Here is a 22,094-nt window from a genome sequence, read left to right as displayed (position 1 = left end):
CCAAATACAGGGCAAAATAAGAGGACACATAGGAATATGTAGAGCATGGGTCAAATAATACCGACGTATCTCTATGACAGACTGGAACAATACCTGTAATGATAGAATCAGAAGAAATTGCCTCTGTACGAGCAGAAAGGGCATAATATCTGGCCTGGCCTCCCCCTCTAGGGCGACCTTTACATCCCCGACCTCCACCTCGAGCTGGCTAAGCAAGTGGGATGGCAGCTGGTGCTGTAATCATGGACTGAGGACCCGGTGGGGTACGTTGTGGCTGAGAATTCTGCGGAGGAGAACTCCTCCTAAATCTGGGGCAATCCTTCATCATATGGCGACTGTCACCACACTTAAAACAAGATCTGGGAGGGCGTGGTTGCTGTGACTGGCTCGGGCCAGGTCTGCTAGACTGGCCGCTAGGAATACCCAGTGCAGGAGGCACACTAGATACTGGTGATGCATAATAAGGCTCCTGAGGTCTAGAAGGAGCTGGAACACCACTGGCAGATGGAAGAGCTGAATGAACGGACCGGCTCACATAACCCCAACCATGGCGAGTTGCTGGGACACGAGCTCTAGAATAATAACAAGTCTCTCGAGACCTCTTGGCCTCCCTCTCTTCTCTATCCCGGGCAAACATGCCCTTAAATCTCATGGCAATACTCACAACCTGCTGATAAGAAATATCCATCTCTAACTCCCTAGCCATACTACTCCGGATGCCGGGATGCAGTCCCTCAATAAACCGTCGAACCCTCTCTCGAACTGTGGCAACTAAGGCCAGTGCATGTCGGGCCAAATCACTGAAGAGAACTGCATACTCTGACACAGTCATAGAGCCCTGGCGCAACTGCTCAAACTCTGCGCGCCATGAGTCCCTGAGGCTCTGAGGGACATACTCTCTCAAAAATATGTCCGAGAACTGAGTCCATGTAAGCGAAGCTGCCTCAGCTGGACTACTCAACTCATAAGCACGCCACCACTGATAGGCTGCTCCTCTAAGCTGGAATGTAGTAAAAGAAACCCCGCTCGTCCTCACTATGCCCAAAGTACGGAGAATACGATGACAATCCTCCAGAAAACCTTGAGCATCATATTTAGCCAATCCGCTGAAAGTAGGTGGGTGGTACTTCTTGTACCTCTCAAGTCTGAGCTGCTCCACCTCAGAAGTTGTTGCCCTAACCTCGGGCTGAGTTGGAGCTACCGGCTGCATTGGTACAACATCTGGAACCTGGTCGACCTGAACTCGCTGCTCTGGAGTACCGGTGATGGGAGTTTGTGCTCCTTCCCCGGCCTGAGATGTGGCAGGAGCAAGTGGAATCAATCCAGCCTGAGCTAAGGTGCTGAACATGCTCAGAAACTGGGCTAGAGTCTCCTGGAGGGCTGGTGCAGAAACAGGTACCTCAGGTGTCTGCCCTCCAGCTGGAGCTACTGAGGGCTCCTCTGTAGCAGCTCGTGCGGGTGCTCTGGCTGCACCACGTGGACGTCCTCAGCCTCTACCCCGGCCCCGGCCTCTCGCGGCTCTAGCAGGGGGAGCGGCTGCCTGGTTATCAGATCCGCTTGTACGTGTCCTCACCATCTATGAGAGAATAGAATACAGAAGTTTAGAATCTTTGAAGTCAACAATTTTCGCACGACAAGGAATCAAAGTAGTGAAATTTTCCTAAGAGTTCCATAGCCTCCCGAAGATAAGTACAGACGTCTCCGTACTGATCCGCGAGACTTTACTAAATCGGTTTGTGACTCACGACACCTATGAACTTAGATCTCTGATACCAACTTGTCATGACCCAATTTATGTGACGTCGTAACGGAACCTAGTCTCTACAACTAAGTAAGCCTAACATTTTGCAGAATAGTGAAATAAAAATATACATTTAACCAACTATTCAAAAATACACAACAAATCCCGAAATCCGGAACATCGTGAATCACAAACTACAGAAGGATAAATCGAGTGTCTCTATACATCAGAGTCTAACAAGGAAAAATACAGAAGATAATGGACATGAGAAAGAGTAAAATGGGACTCCGAGGTCTGCGGACGCGGCAGATATACCTTGAAGTCTCCAAATCTGACTCGGCTCACTGATAGTGCGGCTGATAAGGTGCACCTGGATCTACACACGAAAAACATGTGCAGAGAGTAGCATGAGTATACCACAATCGGTACCCATTAAGTGCTAAGCCTAACCTCGGTCGAGTACTGACGAAGTCAGGTCAGGGCCCTACTGGAAAATATATAATAAAATAATATAGAGTATAATACCGCAATAAAATAAAGGCTGAAATTTAACAACAATGAAATAATAAAAGGTAACAACTCAGTATACAGAAACATAATAGGGGATGTCCCGAGATACCGTCTCGTAGTCCCAAACGTAAATGTATAGGGGAATCTCCCGAAATACCGTTCCATAGTCCCAAAGTAAATATGCAAGATAGGGGAATCTCCCAGAATACCGTTCCGTAGTCCCAAAGTAAATATGCAGTACAGGGGGATCTCCCAAAAAATTGTTCCATAGTCCCAAAGTAAATATGCAGTACAGGGGGATCTCCCGAAATACCGTTCCGTAGTTCCAAAGTAAATATGCAGCGCGAACGATAGAAATACAACTACATCACGAAATTCTTACGATTTAGACTAAGTACCAGTCATGAAAGAAGCAGAAAATTCACTAAGCATGTTGCACAGAATTCACATAAACAATTAAGAGACGTAGATATATTTTATTAGACTAAACATGATAGCTACACATATTGGAATAACGCAATTAAGAATGAAAATAGATTAATACTCATTAAAATGGTATAACTCAAAATAATAGAAAAACATGTTGTTGCTCAGTAAGAAAATCGGGTTTTACCACAACAAGCCCGTGTATGTACTCGTCACCTCACGTACACGGCGCTCACATATCACAATAGTTGCAAATCTTAAGGGGATTTTCCCCACACAAAGTTAGGCAAGCCACATACCTCGAGTCAAGCTCAATTAATCGGTCGCAATGCCTTTCCCACGAATATCCGCCTCCGAATGGCCCAAATCTAGTCAAAAGCAATTACGTAACATAAATACAACAATAATAGACTCATCTAATTAACGAAGTCTTTAACGAAAATTCCGAAATTAACTCAACAATCGCCTGTGGGGCCCACTTCTCGGAATCTGGTAAAAGTCATAAAATACGGAAGCCCGTTCACTCACGAGTTCACTCGTACCAAAATTCACCAAATCCGATGTCTAAATCCCAATCAAAACTCAGAATTTCGTTTAGGGAACGTTTCCCCCATTTTCCCAACTTTTCAATCCAAAACCGAAATTAAATGGAGAAAACAACTATTGTTTTAATGAAATACAAAAAAAACGAGTTAGGAATCATTACCCCAAAACTCTCTCTGAAAATCCCTCAAAGAATCGCCAATTTCTGAGCTCCCAAGTCCAAAATGGAGAAATGACTCAAACCCTCGAAACTCTCTCTTTTCTGCCCAGCAAACTCGCTTCTGCGAGCCCAGAACCGCACCTGCGGTACCGCTTCTGCAGCTAGGACGCCGCACCTGCGAGTTTTCATAAAACTCCAGAGCCCGCACCTGCGCGCCTAAGTCCGCATTTGTGGGTGCACTTCTGCACTCAATCGTCCGCTTCTGCGGAACCATGGGTCCTTCTCATCTCCGCATCTATGACTGCCCTTCTGCAGATGCGGCTCCGCTCCTGCGGCTCACTCGTCGCATTTGTGACCACTGACTCCCCGGCCTAAAAATGCACCTACGATCCCAGCCTCGCTTCTGCGAAGCCGCACCTGCGGACTTCCCACCGCAGGTGCGAAAACACCAGAACCAGCAACTCAAAAATTCTTCTAAGTCCAAACTTTCACCCGTTAAGCACCCGAAACTCACCTGAGGCTCCCGAGACCTCAACCAAACATACCAAAAAATCCTAAAACACCATACGAACTTAGTCGAGCCCTCAAACCACATCAAACAACGCTAAAATCACAAATCATCCTCTGATTCAAACTTAAAGAACTTGAAACTTCCAAATTCAACAACCGACGCTGAAACTAACAAAACCACATCCGATTGACCCTAAATTTTGCGCGTAAGTCATATTCAACATTACGGACCTACTCCAACTTCCGAAATCGGAAAACGACCCCGATATCAAAAAGTCCACTACCAGTTCAAAACTTCAAAAAATTGACTTTCGCCAATTCAAGCCTAAATAAGCTACGGACCTCCAAAACACAATCCGGACTCGCCCCTAAGTCCAAAATTACCTAACAGAGCTAACAGAACCGAAAGAATTCCATTCTGGGGTCGTCTTCACACAATTCCGACTACGGTCTAAATCCTAAGGCTTAAGCTCCCGTTTTAGGGACTAAGTGTTCCGGAACACTCCAAAAAACAAAACGAAGCCTCCCGACAAGTCACAATAGTAGAAATAGATGCGGGGGAAATAGTCAATAGGGGATCGGGGTTATTACTTTCAAAACGACCGACCGGGTCATTACAATAAGACTCAATGCCTAAGGAGTAATTCCCCTACTCGAGGTTAGGCCAGATACTTACCTGAAACTGCGCTCAATTAGTCATGTAATATGCCCTTTCCTCGATTTTCGGCTCCTATCAGCTCGAATCTAGTCATAATTAATTCCATTCAATCAATACAAATTGTAGGAATAAATTCCATATGAAAATACAAAGTTTCTACAAAAATTCAAAATTTAACCCAAAAGTCGCCTGTGGGGCCCACGTCTCGGAACCCGATAAAAGTTACAAAATATGAACGCCCATTTAACCATGAGTTCAACCATACTAAATTTATCAAATTCCGATATCATTTCGTCCCTCAAATCGTGATATTTTTTCATTTTGAAATTTTCTTCAAAAACCACCATTTTCCTCAACTCAAAACACAAATTAAATGATAAAAATAAAGATAGAATCATGAAAATAAATAAATTCTAGGTGAAGAACACTTTCTCAATCGATTTGCTTGAAAACCCCACAAGAAATCGCTCAAAACCGAGCTCTACAAGTCAAAATGTGATAAAAATGGCCTAACCCTCGATTCGGAAAACTTATATTCTGCCCAGGCCTGAAAGCATTGCGAACGCGGAGAAAGTCTCGCGTTCGCGAAGAAGGAAATTTAGGCTGCCAAGAAAACCCTTCGTGAATGCGAAAGAAGCGATGTGAACGCGAACGCGAAGAAGAGGGAACGATGACCTACGCGACCGCGGAAGGATGGATGCGACCGCGAAGAAGGAATGTGAGGCTGCCAGGAAGTGCTTCGCGAACGCGGGTGACTAAACGCGAACGCGGAGAAGGGAAAGGCAAACCTTCGCGAACGCGATAGGTTGAACGCGAACGCGATGAAGACTTATGAGGTGGTCAGCAGTAACACTTCGCGAACGCGAAAGGCACTTCGCGATCGCAAAGAAGAACACCAGAAGACAGAAAACAGCAGTTCAAAAATAGAAGTAAATGGTTCGTAACCCATCCGGAACACACCCAAGACCCCCGGGATCCCGTCTAAACATACCAACAAGTTCCATAACCTAACACGGGCTCGCTCGAGGTCTCAAATCACATCAAACAAGGCCAAAAATACAAATCGCACCACGAATCAAACTTATGAACTTTCAAATCACTCCGAATCATCTGGTAACTGAATTCAACTACGCACGCAAGTCAATACACATAATACGAAGCTGCTCAGGGCCTTATGCTGCCGAACGGGACTTAAATTTCCAAAATGACCAGCTGGGTCGTTACATCGGAGCTCCAAACCAAATATCAACACAAGTTTAAAAACATCATACGAACTTGCTCGCGCGACAAAAATGCCGAAATAACATCTAGAATAACAAATCAGATGCCAAAATGCATGAAAATCACAATGAACTTCAAGAACTTCTAGAATTGCAACCAATCGTCCGAACTACATCAAATCAACTCCAAATGACACCAAATTTCGCAGGCAAGTTCCAAATGACGAAACGAACCTATTCCAAGTCCCAACCCTAAAATACGAACCCGGTAGCCTTAAAGTTAAACCATAGTCAAACTTGGAAAAAATTTCAAACATTCGAACTTCGACGAATGCGTTTGATTCATACTTAAAACATCCTGGAATGACACCAAACTTTACGCACAAGTCACAATTCACGATACTAACCTATTTCAAGGCTCGGAACCCCAAACAGACATCGATAACACCAAAATTTACTTCAAATCAAACTTAAGAAATTCTGAAACTTCTAAAATGCCAACCTTCCATAATAAGCGCCGAAATGCTCCCGGACCACCCGATACTCAACTCGAATATACGCCCAAGTCCGAAGTCATCATACGGACCTATTGAAACCTCTAAATCCTGATTCCGAGGTCGTTTACTCAAAAGTCAACTCTTCCAACTTAAAGCTTCTAAATTGAGAATTTTCCTTCCGAATCAACTTCGAGCTTCCCAAAATCTAATTTCGACCACACATACAAGTCGTAATACATGAAGTAAAACTACTCAAGGCCTAAAACCGCCGAACGATGCGCTAGAGCTCAAAACGACCGATCGAATCGTTACATTGTCCTTCTCAACGGCGCTGACAATGTTTTGTGGTCAACTAATACCTCTAGATCTGTGCTGAATTCCATTGCACAATTGCTAGATTCTGGAAATCATGTAGAAGCTGGTGGTGATATAGCCTGTTTGGCCAAGCTTCTCAAGAGGCCAAAAGTATTTTTTTTCCTAACTTGAGGTGTTTGGCCAAGCTTTTTTGGGGGAAAAAATTACTTTTGGGAAGAAGCAGAAACAGTTTCTGAGAAGCAGAAAAAAATAGCTTCTTCCCAAAAGTAGAAGCAGAAGCAGTTTAGACTTTTCTTCTTACCAAAAATACCCTTAACAAAATATAGTATATACCAAAATAACCGTTAAATCTAATACTTAGGATATTAATGTATAAATATTTTTTATTATTTTTAGGATAACTTTCTAATATATAGTGACTTTAGGGGTGAATGCTTTTATAGTTGTTGAATGATTTTTAATATATTTAACTTATATTAAAAGAATTAAGTACTTTTAAATTTTATTTTCATATTTTACTTAAATAAAATAAAAAGATTTAACTATTGCATGTAATAATAAATTTTTAAAATTATTTATTTACTTATAATATTAACTATTAAGTAAATCTATTCATATCCTTATTCGTAATTTGATACTTAAAAGCACTTTCTGAAAAGCTTGACCAAACACAAATTATTACTTAAAAGTATTTTTCAGAGTGATTAGCCAAACATAAATTGTTTCTCTCTAAAAGTATTTTTTTCAAAATAAGGTGATAAAAAAAATACTTCTCAAAATAAGTTGATTTCTCCGAATTGGCTAAACAGGCTAATAATTTCCTACGGCAGAATTTTGATCACCCGACTGATACACTCTTACCGGGCATGAAGCTTGGTTGGAATTTTGTAACTGGCCGAGAGGTGTACTTGTCATCAAGGAATTTTCTTCCTTTTTCCTTTCCGTGAGACTGACCTAATTTAGATCCCACATATTGATTTTTGTACCATCTCCACTCAAAAGTCAAAGTCAAAGCATCTACTTGATTATCTTTCAATGTGAATTTATACATCTATATTAAACACTTTATAAGTTAATAAATTACATTAAAAACTATGAATTAATACTTCTTACAAAATAGAAAAGTCAAAACCAGCTAAAAGAAAACAGTTATTATACAAATAACTATTTAACTATTCAAATAATAATGGTGTATTCAATGAATATTTTATCGGGCCACTTGAGCATCCAAGCGTACCGAACCTCAACTACTGCACGCGGGTTATGGCTATAATTCCCATGTGTTAACCCAATTTGTCCAACATTTTCCTTTTACGTTCACTTTTACTTATTCATAATGGACTTTGCATTTCTTTTAAGAAATAATAAATAAAATACATATTTTATCATAATACCCATAGCATTTCAAAATATCTTGAAAAATGAAGGGGAATAGAATATTTAATAATAAAGGTAAAACATGAAAAAATTATTGTCTCTTTATTTGCTAATATGGACAAATATAAGTGAAAATATATTTTTCGTATAATTGATAAGTAAAAGTGAATGGAGGGAATATGTCAGTTCGGACGTTTCATTTAATCAGTTTTGGTTTTATATATATACACACACCATTTTATACACACACATTTACTTTTATAGATATTTTTATAAAAGAAATTATATTTTTATAAAAAGTTGTCTAGACATATCCATGATATTTCCATGAAATGTAACCTTGAATAAGACTATTCTAAAGGATTCCTTTTCTTTTGTTAATGTTAGGTATTGTAATTTCTAATCAAATGTTGTTAAAATATTTTTTTTATTCTTTCATGTTCACAACCACGAACTATTTACCTCCTTTAATAAAAAAGAATTCCTATTTCTTCATTTCAAGTCATAGTCTTTGTCATCCCGCATGATCCGATAACAATCCGAGAAGACACAATTATTTTTGGTAACACTTGAAATTGGATCCGTATATTTGAACTGCAGAGACATTTACCTCGTGTTTGACTGATAATGTTGCATTCACATGGATACCGCTCATCACGTGTCACGATCCAGTTTCTGAACAAGCCGTTACCGGCACCGATCGCTAAATTTGACCGAGCGAATCATATGCGCTTATCAAAACTATTATAACTTCAAACTTTATATGAAACAAGGCAATACTTTAATCAAATACTTTTAATTAATCTGAATATCTAAAACAAACCAACTCCAAAACTTTATTCGTAGTAACTACTGAAATACTACAAAGTTATTATCAAAAACACCTTAATCTTAATCCACCGACTGTGTCTATGAAGCCACTACTGATAAACTGACACACTGCTCAGGACATGAGATTTTCTGGCCAGTTCTCTAAGTAAACAAAGAAATAGCTAAATAATGACGACTCAAAGGAATATTCTACGAACAAAAGTGGAGCTCACCAATAGTAGTGGAAGTGAGGGAAGTCCTAACCTGTAGCCTGCTTGCCTGCAAAATCGGTTCCTACATTATACCGCAGACCAACGCAGGTTCGCAAAAGAGAACGTCAGTACCATTCATTGTACTCAGTGAGTCTCAACGACAGGAGACAAAACTTTATTAAAATATACATTACAAGCAAAGATTCTAAATGGATGAAAAATATAAAGCTTCCAAGAATAATTCTAAAATAATTGTATAACAGCAGTTTATGAATATTCTAAAAGAAATTCTTTTCTTTTTCTTTCTTATCTAAAAAAAAATACTTCCCTTTATGCTTCGGGAGTTCCAACTATCTTGACTTATTTATGTCTTAGTCATCGTGTGATCGGCATGGGTTCGATCCAGACCTGATCGAATAGGCCCAATCCACGAGGTGCTATTCGCTTCATGGTTCTCGGCGCTCATGTATCATACCTTAGTGTGGCTAGGCAAATTCTCAGTAATGAGACTCTCGGCTCGTGTGCTCCCTACATTGGCACAAGTAGTTTCAGGAAGTCAACGGCTTGATCAGGACCCTCGGCCTGGACGATGACCCCTTCTCAGAATAGAGGATACTCCCAAAAATCTTTTCTTTCTAAAACTTCTTTTTGTGACTTTTCAAGTCTAAATCTTGTTTGAAAGTGACCTTTCAATATTCATAATAATATTCTTGAGTGTATACATAGCATAAGCATGAAATAAAATTACTCAAAGTATTTTTTAAAAGTTCTCTCTAACTCTTGAATCTTTAACATGTAAGATCATGTAATAAAGCATAAAAATATGAAAAATAGACGCTTATACTTCTCGAGTAAAATATATAAGCTTTAACTAGAATATACTTAGTCAACATGTACTCACTCGTTCCAATTAAGCACATATTGACTCTTTAAAGTATTTTATCAAACACTTATGGGCATGTTTTTGTGAGTAGAACCATTTTAGTAAAGAATTATATTCACTCACCTCAATTTTTCCTTTCAAGCAACAATGTAAGTTTCAATTCTTGTAGTCAACTCAACGATCAAATACTACAACAATAAGTCACGATAAGTATCCAACTTCCCTAATTTTTCTTTTCTCAACTCTAAGAACTTTAGGTTCAACTTTTAAATTTCTAAGTTTTGGGGTGAGGTCTTGTTCTAACAATTCTTTACTATCTCTAACAACCTTAACCCGTTATAGCGATCTAATAAAAGTGAAGAATTTATCTTGTAACACCAAAAACCTAACTCGTACTTGATGGGTGTTCTTGAGGTTTTGTAAAACGTTTCTATGAATTCAGCCCATTAGGGTGTTAGATTCTAGTGTATAATGATGTTATCGCTTACAATTCCATAAAAAGAATTACCTCAGTCGTGCCCTAAAGAATGTCCTGCGGAATAGCTCTCACAATGACCTACACACTGCCTTGTTCTTGCTCCTTGAAAATCTATATTTTTGTTGTTTTGAATTCCTTGCACTTACTTTCCAACCCTTGACCTCTCGTTCTTTTCCTTTTTCTTTCAACGGATCTTTCTATGGGCTTTAGGCCCAATTCTTAAGTGTCTTGCTCTCTTTTTTTTCTTTTTTTCTTTTTTTTCTTTTTTTGACTTAACAAGTAATTAATGGTATATTTCAAAAAAAGTAATTAATGGTACTCACTTTTAATAATTAATAATACTGAAATTATTAATATTTTCCTATTTGTGTATCCAATTATTTATAAATAGAGAAGTAACTCAAAAGTCAATAAGGATAATCTTTATGCACTCAAGGCAAGATTAAAAAAATTAAATTCTATATTGAGTATGTCTTGAAACTTTTATAGATTTGAGAATTATTAAATCATAGAAGAACGAAGAGGATCCAACTCCCGGTGATTATACATACCACTGTGATCCTTCTGGTTATCCTCAGAACTTCCTGAAGAAGGGCTTAGATGTCATATATCGCTCTGGACCGTGGAATGGTCGCTCTTTCAGTGGGACACAGAACTCGAGAGAAGGTCATTTCTACACATTTGGAGTATTTTCAAGTAAGATGGAGGTGTATTTTGGATATAAGCTCACATCTTCAATTATCGTGAGGTTGACATTAACTCAGAATGGTATCCTACAGGTTTGGATTTGGGGTGATGGAAAACAGGGTTGGGTCCCTTTCCTCTTAATACCGGCAGATAACTGTGATATGTATAAGTTGTGTGGTGCATATGGTGGTTGCAACAGTCAATATTCTCCTGTATGTGGATGCTTAGACAAATTTTTGCCCAACAATAGGGAAGCTTGGAAGAAGACAGACTGGTCAGGTGGTTGTGTTCGGAGAACTGAACTAAATTTTCTTCGAGGAGACGCATTTTTGAAGTATCCACATATCAAATTTCCAGACACACGGAATTCATGGTCCAATGTGACTATGACACTAGAAGAATGCAAGAATATCTGCTCTAAAAATTGCTCTTGTATGGCTTACGCAAATCCTGACATACGCGATGGAGGAAGTGGATGCTTATTGTGGTTCGAGGATCTGTTTGACATTTGGCAGGGAGCCAACGGAGGGCAAGATATCTATATTAGAATGGCTGGTTCTGAATCAGGTAGGCTTGTTGCTACTTATAGAATTCTCATGGATTACCTTAACATAGTAAAGTAATTTATGGTTGCAGGCACTTTGAATATAGCAGACCTGAATGTAGTTTTGTGCATATGCTTGTACACATCTAGTACGATTAACTCCACTCCTACCTGCGCTATATATAGCAAGTGTTGGACCAAGTAAAGGATAGTTTTGAAGATCGACAAAGGAACTTAGGGATGAACCAGATCCATCACTGGTAGGCATAGACACGGGCAGATTCAAACCACGTGAGATGCACATGCAGGAGATAAACGAAATCTGGCATAATAATAGATATCTCCTGATCGAAAAGGGCTGCATAATTGATAAGGAGAAGGACTCCTTAATCAAAGAGAACACTATCCAGGATAAGGGAGGAGTTAGAGGTTGAGATCAACTAGAACTCTTCCACCAAGGAAGAGTAGCATTAGAGATCTAGTTATTTTCTACTCTACTAACTCTATAAATCGCAGGATGTTCTCATTCTACATGTGACGCACAAAAGTAGAAGTTAAACGTGAATTGAGAGCAAAATAGCAAGGCATTTTGCAAGCAGTTCGTGTGTGATTCAAGTGTTCGAACCTGAAACTACATGAACTAGATAGAAGAACTAGCTCCAAGTGTCTGTCTTTTATTCTAGTTCAATTATTGTTGGTGTTTTCATATTGTACCTTTCAGCTTTATCTAGAGGCAATTGTAATAGGTACTCAGAGCATTCAAGTTAGAGTTAACTTGACGTTGTCGCAGCAGTTAGATTCTGGTTCCCACAACGGGATTAGAGTTAATCCTAGGTTTACAAAAGTATTTTATAAATGCAGTTTTTGACTCGGTGATTTAGTGGAGAGTTCGGAAAAATTCTACTGAGAAGTAGGTCGTGGCCTTTTCACCTTTTGAGCCAGGTATTTTCCACGTAAAAATCTCTGTGTTATTTATTTTCTTTACTTATTATTCCGCAACAGTAGTTGTTGGAACACATAGAAGAACCATGTCCTTCTATAATCTGTGCACGGAAAAAATTAGACACCACACAAATCACCCCACCCCTCTTGTGTGGTATTGACGTATAAAACATCAATTGGTATCAGAGCAAGTTATCCTTGAAGAGGCTACACCTTAGGAGAAGATCAAGATGAGTGCACTACCTGGAAACTAGGAAGGGCAATCCACTGCTAGGCTACCACTCTTCAATGGCTAGTACTACTCCTGGTGGAAAAATAGAATGAGAGACCACATCATAGGAGAAGATTATGAGCTATGGGACATTGTCACAGATGGTCCACTGGCTACCATGAAGATAAATGCCGAAGGAGAAGAGGTGCCAAAAACAAGAGCTGACTGCATTGCTGACGACTTGAGGAAATGGGAGAAGAATACTAAAGCCAAGAAATGACTTATTTGTGGACTCGGTCCAGACGAGTACAACAGAATTCAAAGTTGTACTACTGCTAAGAAAATTTGGGACACTTTGCAAGTGGCTCATGAAAGAACACCTCAGGTGAAGGGGTCTAGAGGAACGTTACTATAATCTCAATATGAGAATTTTACCATGAAGGAAGGAGAAACCATCCAAGAGATGTATACAAGGTTCACCACACAAACAAATGAACTTAAGTCTATTGGAAGGGTTATTCTTGAAGAAGACAAAGTTGAGAAGATTTTGACAAGGGTTCTGCCAATCTCATGGGAGAGAAAAATCACTGTTATTCAGGAGTCAAAGAACATCGCCACTCTTAGGTTGGATGAGCTAATTGGAAATCTCACCGCTTATGAACTAAGAAGGCAAACCATGAAGATGGATGTACCCAAGAAGGAAAGGAGCCTGGCACTCAGAATCACTGAAGTTTCTTATCTAGAGGAAGATGAAATGGCTATGATCATAAAGGACTTCAAGAAGTACCTGATGAGAGGAAAGGGTTCTTCAAGAAGTGGAGGCTACAACAAACTAAGGGTTACTGAAAAATAGACCAATGAGGGCTGCTACAAGTGTGAAAAGACTGATCACCACATCAAAAACTGCCCTCAATAGGAAATTGAATGGAAGAAGTAAAGAGCTGAACGAAGAGACAGAACTTGTAAATGGAACAGGTCCTCCGATGCTTTGTCATGGCTACAGGAACATCACAATAGCAATAGGAGAGGACTTGGCTTTGGGAATCAGCTACCTAAGTGGGATCCTAAAAGCAAGTACCTCACTTTTCCTGAGAACAAGATTTGTACTCACTGTGGTAAGACTGGTCACTATAAAAGTGAATGTAACGCAAAAGAAAGGGCCAGTCAAAAGAACAAAAATTTTGTTCAAGGGAAGAATTGGTTACCAAGTTGGGCTAAAAAGAATTTAATTCATCCTTTTGCCTATAGAAAGGGACCCAAACTAGTTTGGGTTCCTAAGACTAACCCCTGATTTCCTTTTTTAGGTCCAAGTGAAGGGGAGCAGCCAAATATGGTATATGGATAATGGCTGCTCAAAGCACATGACAGGAAGCAAGAACCAGTTCCTTTCACTTGAGGACCTCAAAGGAGGTAATGTCTCATTTGGAAATGGGAAGAAAGGTGAGATCATTGGGGTTTGTAAGGTAGGTAAGACTGACTCTCACTCGATTGAGAATGTCTATTTGATAGACGGCCTAAAATACAGTCTAATTAGTTTATCAAAACTGTGTGATAGAGGTAACTTGGTAGCTTTCACCTTCACAAAATACTTTGTGATTAATCTTACCACTGACAAGATTGTTTTACAGGGAAAAGAGTGAAATATATATATATATATATATATATATATATATATATATATATATATATTGTATATCTGTCCACACTGTCAGAAAATGAACTCACTTGCTTAAGTGTGCTGGATAATGATCCCCTCTTTTGGCACAAGAGACTTGGACATGCAAGTCTGAGTCAACTTAACAAATTAGTCGCCAATGACCTGGTGATAGGACTGCCTAACATTAAGTTCAAGGAAGACAAAGTTTGTGAGGATTGTGCAAGGGGGAAGCAGGTAAGATCCTCTTTTAAATGCAAGAAAGTGGTAAGTACCACCAGAACGATGGAACTGGTTCATATGGATCTCTGTGGTCCAATGAGAACATTAAGTAGAGGTGGTAAGAGATATGTGATGGTGCTTGTTGATGATTATTCTAGGTTTACCTGGACACTGTTTTTAACGTCTAAAGATGAAGTATTTGACATGTTCACTTCCTTTGTTAGAAAAACTCAAAAATAATTAGGAAATCAACTTGCATCAATTAGGTCTGATCATGGTACTGAATTTGAAAATGCTAAATTTGCTGAATTTTGTGATGTGCATGGCATAGATCATAATTTTTCTGTCCCTAGAACTCCACAACAAAATGGAGTAGTTGAAAGAAAGAATAGGACTCTTGAAGAAATGGTTAGGACTATGCTTCTTTCTAGTAAGCTGCCCCATAGCTTCTAGGCAAAAGCTATAAATACTGCATGTTATATCATAAATAGGTGCATGACAAGACCTCTAGTAGAGAAGACTCCCTATGAGTTACTTAAAGGGAGAAAACCAAATATATCCCATCTTAGGGCATTTGGATGCAAGTGCTTTGTGCACAACAATGGTAAAGACTTCCTAGGAAAGTTTGATCCCAGAAGTGATGAGGAAGTATTCTTGGAATATTCTTCACATAGTAAAGCATATAAGGTATATAACAAAAGAACTATGTGTGTTGAAAAAGGTGTTCATATGGATTTTGATGAAACTAACATTCTTTTTGAGAGACAGGAACATGATGATGAAGCAATTGGGCTGGTAAGAAACATAAATGAAATCACAGCCCAGACTGAAGTTGCACTGGAAGAAGGAACAGGTGATGGAACAGGTCCTTCTACCCAGGGCAACCTGACAGGGGGAATAGAACAAAGAGGAAATGATTCTCAAACCTCAAGGGAACCTGTCCATGAACATGTTCCACAGCAACAAAACACTGAAGGAACATCAAAGGAAAACCAGTTGGTTGTGAAACCTTATAAATATCGAAGTTCTCATCCCACTGAGAACATAATTACTGATCCAACCTCTGGAATCAAAACCATATCTTCATTAAAAAATCTTTGTGCTTTTGATGCTTTCTTATCTCTTATTGAACCTAAAAATGTTGCTGAGGCTTTGTAGGATGCAGACTGGGTAAATGTAATGCAAGATGAACTCAACCAATTTTAAAGGAGTCAAGTTTGGTATCTGGTACCAAGACCCTTGAACAGATTAGGAATTGGCACAAAATAGGTCTTCAGAAACAAACTTGATGAAGATGGAACTGTTACAAGGAACAAGGCAAGATTGGTGGTTCAAAGATATAGCTGGGAGGAGGGCATAGACTATGATAAAACCTTTGCTCCTTATACCTTTGCTGCTTACATGGAATTCACCGTCCACCAGATGGATGTCAAGAGTGCCTTCCTCAATGGCTATCTAAAGGAAAAAGTATTTGTCAAGAAACCTCCAGGGTTTGAAAGCAAGGAGAGTCCTGATCATGTGTACAAACTTGACAAAGCACTTTATGGGCTCAAGCACGCGCCAAGAGCTTGGTATGAAAGATTATCAAAATTTTTGCTTGAGCATGACTAAAAGAGAGGTAAAATTGACAATACTTTATTCTTGAAAGAAAAAGGTAAATATCTCTTGGTAGTTCAGATATATGTTGATGATATAATCTTTGGAGCAACTACTGATAAGTTAAGTAAAGAATTTGCTAAACTAATGGGGAGTGAATTTGAAATGAGCATGATGGGTGAGTTTAATTTTTTTTTAGGCTTACAAATTAAACAAAATCCAAATAGAACTATGATCCATCGGTAGAAGTATGTAAAAGAGTTACTTAAAAGGTTTAAAATGAAAGATTTCAAAGAAATTGAAACTCCTATTGCAACAGCTACAAAGTTGGATATAAATGAACCTGGTTTATCTGTCGATCAGAAGTTGTATAGGGGAATGATTGGATCATTGTTGTATCTCACTGCTAGTAGACCTGACATTGTCTTTAGTGTAGGCCTTTGTGCAAACTTTTAGACAAATCCAAAGGAGTCTCACTTGACTGTTGTCAAGAGAATTTTGAGATATCAAAAAGGCACCACTGATCTTTGTCTTTGGTATCCAAAAGGTAGTAATTTCAATCTTGTGGGATATGATGATGCTGATTATGCAGGTTTTCTTGTAGATAGAAAGAGCACCTTGAGTATGGCATACTTTATTGGCTCATGTCTTGTGTCTTGGGCCACCAAAAAGCAAAATTTAGTGGACTTATCTACTGCCGAAGCTGAGTATGTTGCTGCTGCTCCATGTTGTACTCAATTGTTGTGGATCAAACAATAATTAAAGGACTTTGAAATTTATGTTGGTTGTATTCCCATTTTTTTGATAACACTAGTGCTATTAGTATGACCAAGAACCCGGTTCACCATAAGAGAACTAAGCACATAGATGTTGGGTATCACTTTTTGAGGAATAACTATGAAAAAAGGGTTGATCACTGTGGAATTTTGTGCTACTGACAAGCAAATAGCTGACATCTTCACAAAAGCCCTAAGTAGAGATCACTTTGAAAGGAACAAGTTAGAATTAGGTATGATTAAGATCACCTAAAAGGATCAGTTCAGAATTCACAACGAAAAAAAAATTGAAAAACAAATTGTTGGTTTTGGTTAGAAAATCTGAAAATATGTATATAATTAGATTAATTTTTGCATACTTTCAACAGTATACTCTTGTGCCATGTGTTAAAATGACTCATTAATCTTTAATGATATTTTCTCTATTTTGGCAAATTTAGACTTACACAAGAGAATTATCAGTGAAGAGCCTGGTTCATCAAGATAACACAGTATGTCTTTTACACTCTGCATAATTTGAAATAATGATATTTGGATCATGAGCAGAGTCCTACTTAATTCCAAACTCTTTTTGGACTTATCCGTTACAAGTGAACCAGTTTTGTTAAAAAAAGTCCCAACCGAATTGAAGTACCTAGATTCTAGGGATATACTCCAAAGTCTTTTCAAAACTGAAATTCAGTTGATTAGACTTCCACACCCACTATCATCCTTTCCATCACCCCAACCTCTAAGAAAAGAATAAAGATTCTTGCTCGCAAGGTTGTTGCAGGGAGAGAAAAAATTTGGAGAATAGGTTTGTACTAGTAGGGTCTAAAGCAGGTGTTGAAACTACAGAATCTAGAGGAATTGGTGGTAAAAATAAAAAAGAAAAAGAAAAAAAGAGCAAGGGTGTTCGAAGTGCTATGAGGGAAAAAGGTAAAAAAAAAAAAAGTGGTTGATTCTTCACCCACTCCTGTGAGTTTAACCAAAGACACAGGTACAATGGTTGTTTGGGGAGAAAAATCTGCTGGAGTAGAGGAGAGTGTAAAGAAAACAGGGGGAAGTCGGTCTGGCGAAGCCACTGAAAGGCTGGTTCAACTTGGAAAACAATATAGATGAACCTGTTTCATCTGAACAGGAAACCCTCACAGACCTACTGAAGAGAGTAACTGAAAGTTATAATCCAAAGAATAAAGGGAGGTTGGTATAAGCAAGGATCATTTTGGGGCAAATACGCCGCCTGCTTGTGATAATGAAGTCCATGTCACTCCTAAAGAACCTGGTTCATCTAAGAAGGTACCCGTGAATAGCAAGGTGCGAGCCTTGGTGTAAAAAAGTGGGGCTAAGGATGCTGAGATTGAGAGGCTGAAGAAAAGGTTGGCTGAGGTAGAGTCTGAGAGAGATGCTCTCAGAACTGAACTAGCAAGGGAAAAAGAGAAGAATGATGGAATTCTTCAAGACATGCTGAAACTTCTCCAAGCCAAAAACCAAACCCCCAGTTCTTCCAAGCCTTAAACTTCTAGCCCAGTGTAGACCTTTCAGTGACCCAGTTTGGGATGTTTTTTGTTTGCTCATGTTTTCAGTATTTTTATTTCTTTTTATGCTTTGTGGAATAATCATATCAATCATCAATGAAATTTACTGTTTTTGCTCTAACGGTTTGTTTGTATTTTTTTGATGCTTAAAAGTATTAGCTTGATCTATGATGATTAATCCATGATTGCATTTGAAGTATCCCCAGTGGCCATGAGTAAGTTTTAAAATCTGGTTATCTCACATTTTTTATGCAGCTTTTCGATGATGCCAAAAGGGGGGAAAAGGTTGTGCTTTGTATTCTAAACAGTGATATTTATAACCTGATGAATCTGGTCCTTGATGATAAGTGAAAATTGTTCTAACGTTGTGCTGGTGTTGGGCTAAGTTGAAACATGCCCTAAGCTTATGGAAGCACAGAGTTTGTCATCATCAAAAGAGGGGAATATGTTGGCCCAAGTAAAGGATAGTTTTGAAAATCGACAAAGGAACTTAGGGATGAACCAGGTCCATCACTGGTAGGCATATACACGGGCAGATGAAAAGCACGTGAGATGCACATGGAGGAGATAAATGAAATCTGGCATAATAATAGATATCTCCTGATCGAAAAGGGTTGTATAATTGATAAGGAGAAGGACTCCTTAATCAAAGAGAACACTATCCAGGATAAGGGAGGAGTTAGAGGTTGAGATCAACTAGAACTCTTCCACCAAGGAAGAGTAGCATTAGAACTCTAGTTATTTTCTACTCTACTAACTCTATAAATCGCAGGATATTCTCATTCTACAGGTGACGCACAAAAGCATAAGTTAAACGTGAATTGAGAGCAAAATAGCAAGGCATTTTGCAAGCAGTTCGTGTGTGATTCAAGTGTTCGAACCTGAAGCTACATGAACTAGATAGAAGAACCAGCTCCAAGTGTTTGTCTTTTATTCTAGTTCAATTGTAGTAGGTGTTTTCATATTGTATATGTCACGACCCAAAATTCCCTCCGTAGGATGTCGTGATGGCACCTAGTCTCTAAGACTAGGTAAGCCTATCAATGCGGAATAATAATAAATATCTGAAATAAATAAACTATAACTCAAACAATTTCAACTCCCAAAACCCGGTAGAAATAAGTCACAAGCTTCTAAGAATTTATTCTCAATGTCTCTATATGTCAAGGTCTAAATAAAATATAAGAAAGCAACATAAAATAATAGAAGGGGACTCCGGAGTCTACGGACGCTGGCAGATATACCTCGAAGTCTACGTGCGCATGTAACTCACTGACGTCTAGGCTGGTAAAATGTACCTGGATCTGCACAAAAATATGTGCAGAAGCGTAGTATGAGACACCACAGCGGTACCCAGTAAGTGCCAAGCCTAACCTCGGTAGAGTAGTGACGAGGTCAGGTGAGGCCCTACTAGAATATAATAATGGCATGGTAAAATGTGTATCAATGTAGTAAAATAAAATGACATTGGAAATGAATCAAATAGTATGTCACATTTAATGACATCAAATAATTACAAATAATATCTCGTGGAATCAAAACAGAATTTTCTTCAACTTTATGAAAATCACAACAACTAATCGAAAGCAACTATGGCCATAAATCAATATCAACAAGGGCACTCCCGAGGTACCGCCTCGTAGTCCCAAATCATAAATAAATTCACAATATCTCATTTCCTTATATCACCGCGGGAGCCTTCACAATTTATTTAAAGAAAATATTTTTTTCGAAATAGCATCCCGCGTTTTAGCCACCCTTATCACACCGCATGACTTCTAGTAGTTCCCCTACTAGCCACGCGTATCAAGCCACCCTTATCTTACCGCATACGTTTCAACACCCAGACCTTATACCACCGCATGCGTATCAATATCACAATATATCATAATTTACACCTCAAGTGCTCAAATAATTTAACTTGCCAAAATAATTCAACAACAATATTTTTCCACAATAAAGAGCTCACGGCTCATGCCAAAATAAATCATCAATTATAGTTTTCCACAATAAAGAGCTCACAGCTCCCTCACAATGAGTATAAAAATATTCAGGAGTAAATAATTTAGGAAAATAATATTTTAAAATCTTTATAACGTTGCTTCAATATCAAGTTTAAAAATGTCAAATACTTCATATTAATAATATTTAATTTAAATAAAATCAACCTTCAAATAATGCACAGAATAAAAGAAACCAAGTTTCAACTAAAAAGGTAAAACAATTAGTAAGAAAAGATTAAACAAATTTGAAGTATATATCTCAGATCAATGATGAAGAATATAACAATATAAAATAATTTAATAAATGCGCAACAGTGATCTACATAATTTAAAAATATAATCTTTCGCAATTTAGCCCGTGTACATACTCGTCACCTCGTGCACACGACTTTCAACACATTTCAATAATCACATCAATACCAATCCTAGGGGATATTTCCCCCACACAAGGTTAGACAAGTCACTTACCTCGACTTGCTCTATTTTAACCAAGTATTATGCATTTTCCTCGAATTTCTGACTCCGATCGACTCGTATCTAGTCATAATTAATTCGATACAGTCAACAAAAATTATAGTAATCAATTTCATAAGAAAATATTATATTTTCATTAAAATCCGAAATTAGCTCAAAATTTGTCCGTGGGGCCCACATCTCGGAATCTGGTAAAACTTATAAAATTCGACAACCCATTCAATTACGAGTCCACTCATACCAATTTTACCAAAATCCGATAACAACTCGACCTCCAAATCTTAAATTTTCGTTTTTGAAAGATTTTGCAAAAATCTTGATTTCTTCCATTTAAATCCGAAATAAATGATGAATATCACCATGGATTTATGAAATATAATCACATTTGGATATAGGACACTTACCCAAGTTGAAGTCTTGAAGAAATCCTCAAAATCGCCCAAGAACCGTGCTCCAAAACTCCAAAACGAAATGAAGGAAATGACCATTTTTGGTCCTTAAGTTTCTGCCCCAAAAACACTATTCCGGTCGCTAAAAGTCCAATCCCGTCCCAAAAAGTGTCACATCTGGTCGCTAAAGGTGCACACCAGGACTATTTACACCATCAGTTTTATTTCACTAAAAAGGCTCTAACTCCATCATACGAACTCTGAATTTGACGATTCTTATTCCTATGAGTTACAAATAAAACTACGAACCCATTCGTTCAATCAAAACTCAATTCGGAGCTCATTTTCTCAATGTGATACCAATTTCACTCGTTAAAAATTAACTCATATTTCGCACTTAAAACTCAACCGCGACTTGATGAAATTAGACCAAATTTTTCAGATCACTCCTATAATTCATTATCAAAATGTCGAAAGTCTCAAAATCGAATTTCGATCTCTAGAACTAAAAATGAACTTTTGGATCATTACATGCTTATGTTGAAAACATCAAACTCTTCCTCGACAGACTGCAGTGTATCAATCATAACTTCTTGTACTCAATTCCAACTGCCAAACGGTTTATCATTCTGGAAACTAGAATCAAAGGGCTACAACTTTCATGTTTTGATAATGTTCATATTCCTTATAGATTGCGAGATATAAGCTCCCAAAGTCAGCCCTGTGCAGTAGAAATTTC

The 22,094-nt window shown here is 38.4% G+C and overlaps 1 pseudogene; it reads left to right on the top strand.

Annotated features, from left to right (window-relative positions):
• Nucleotides 1-22,094, top strand: part of LOC104109464 (G-type lectin S-receptor-like serine/threonine-protein kinase At4g27290) — a 113,664-nt pseudogene that overhangs the window by 79,135 nt on the left and 12,435 nt on the right.

The sequence above is a fragment of the Nicotiana tomentosiformis genome, chromosome 7 (assembly GCF_000390325.3).
Source record: "Nicotiana tomentosiformis chromosome 7, ASM39032v3, whole genome shotgun sequence".
In the NCBI taxonomy this organism is placed as follows: Eukaryota; Viridiplantae; Streptophyta; class Magnoliopsida; order Solanales; family Solanaceae; genus Nicotiana; species Nicotiana tomentosiformis.
The sequence above is the reverse complement of the archived record's forward strand: the minus strand, read 5'-3'. Positions and strand labels throughout refer to the sequence as shown.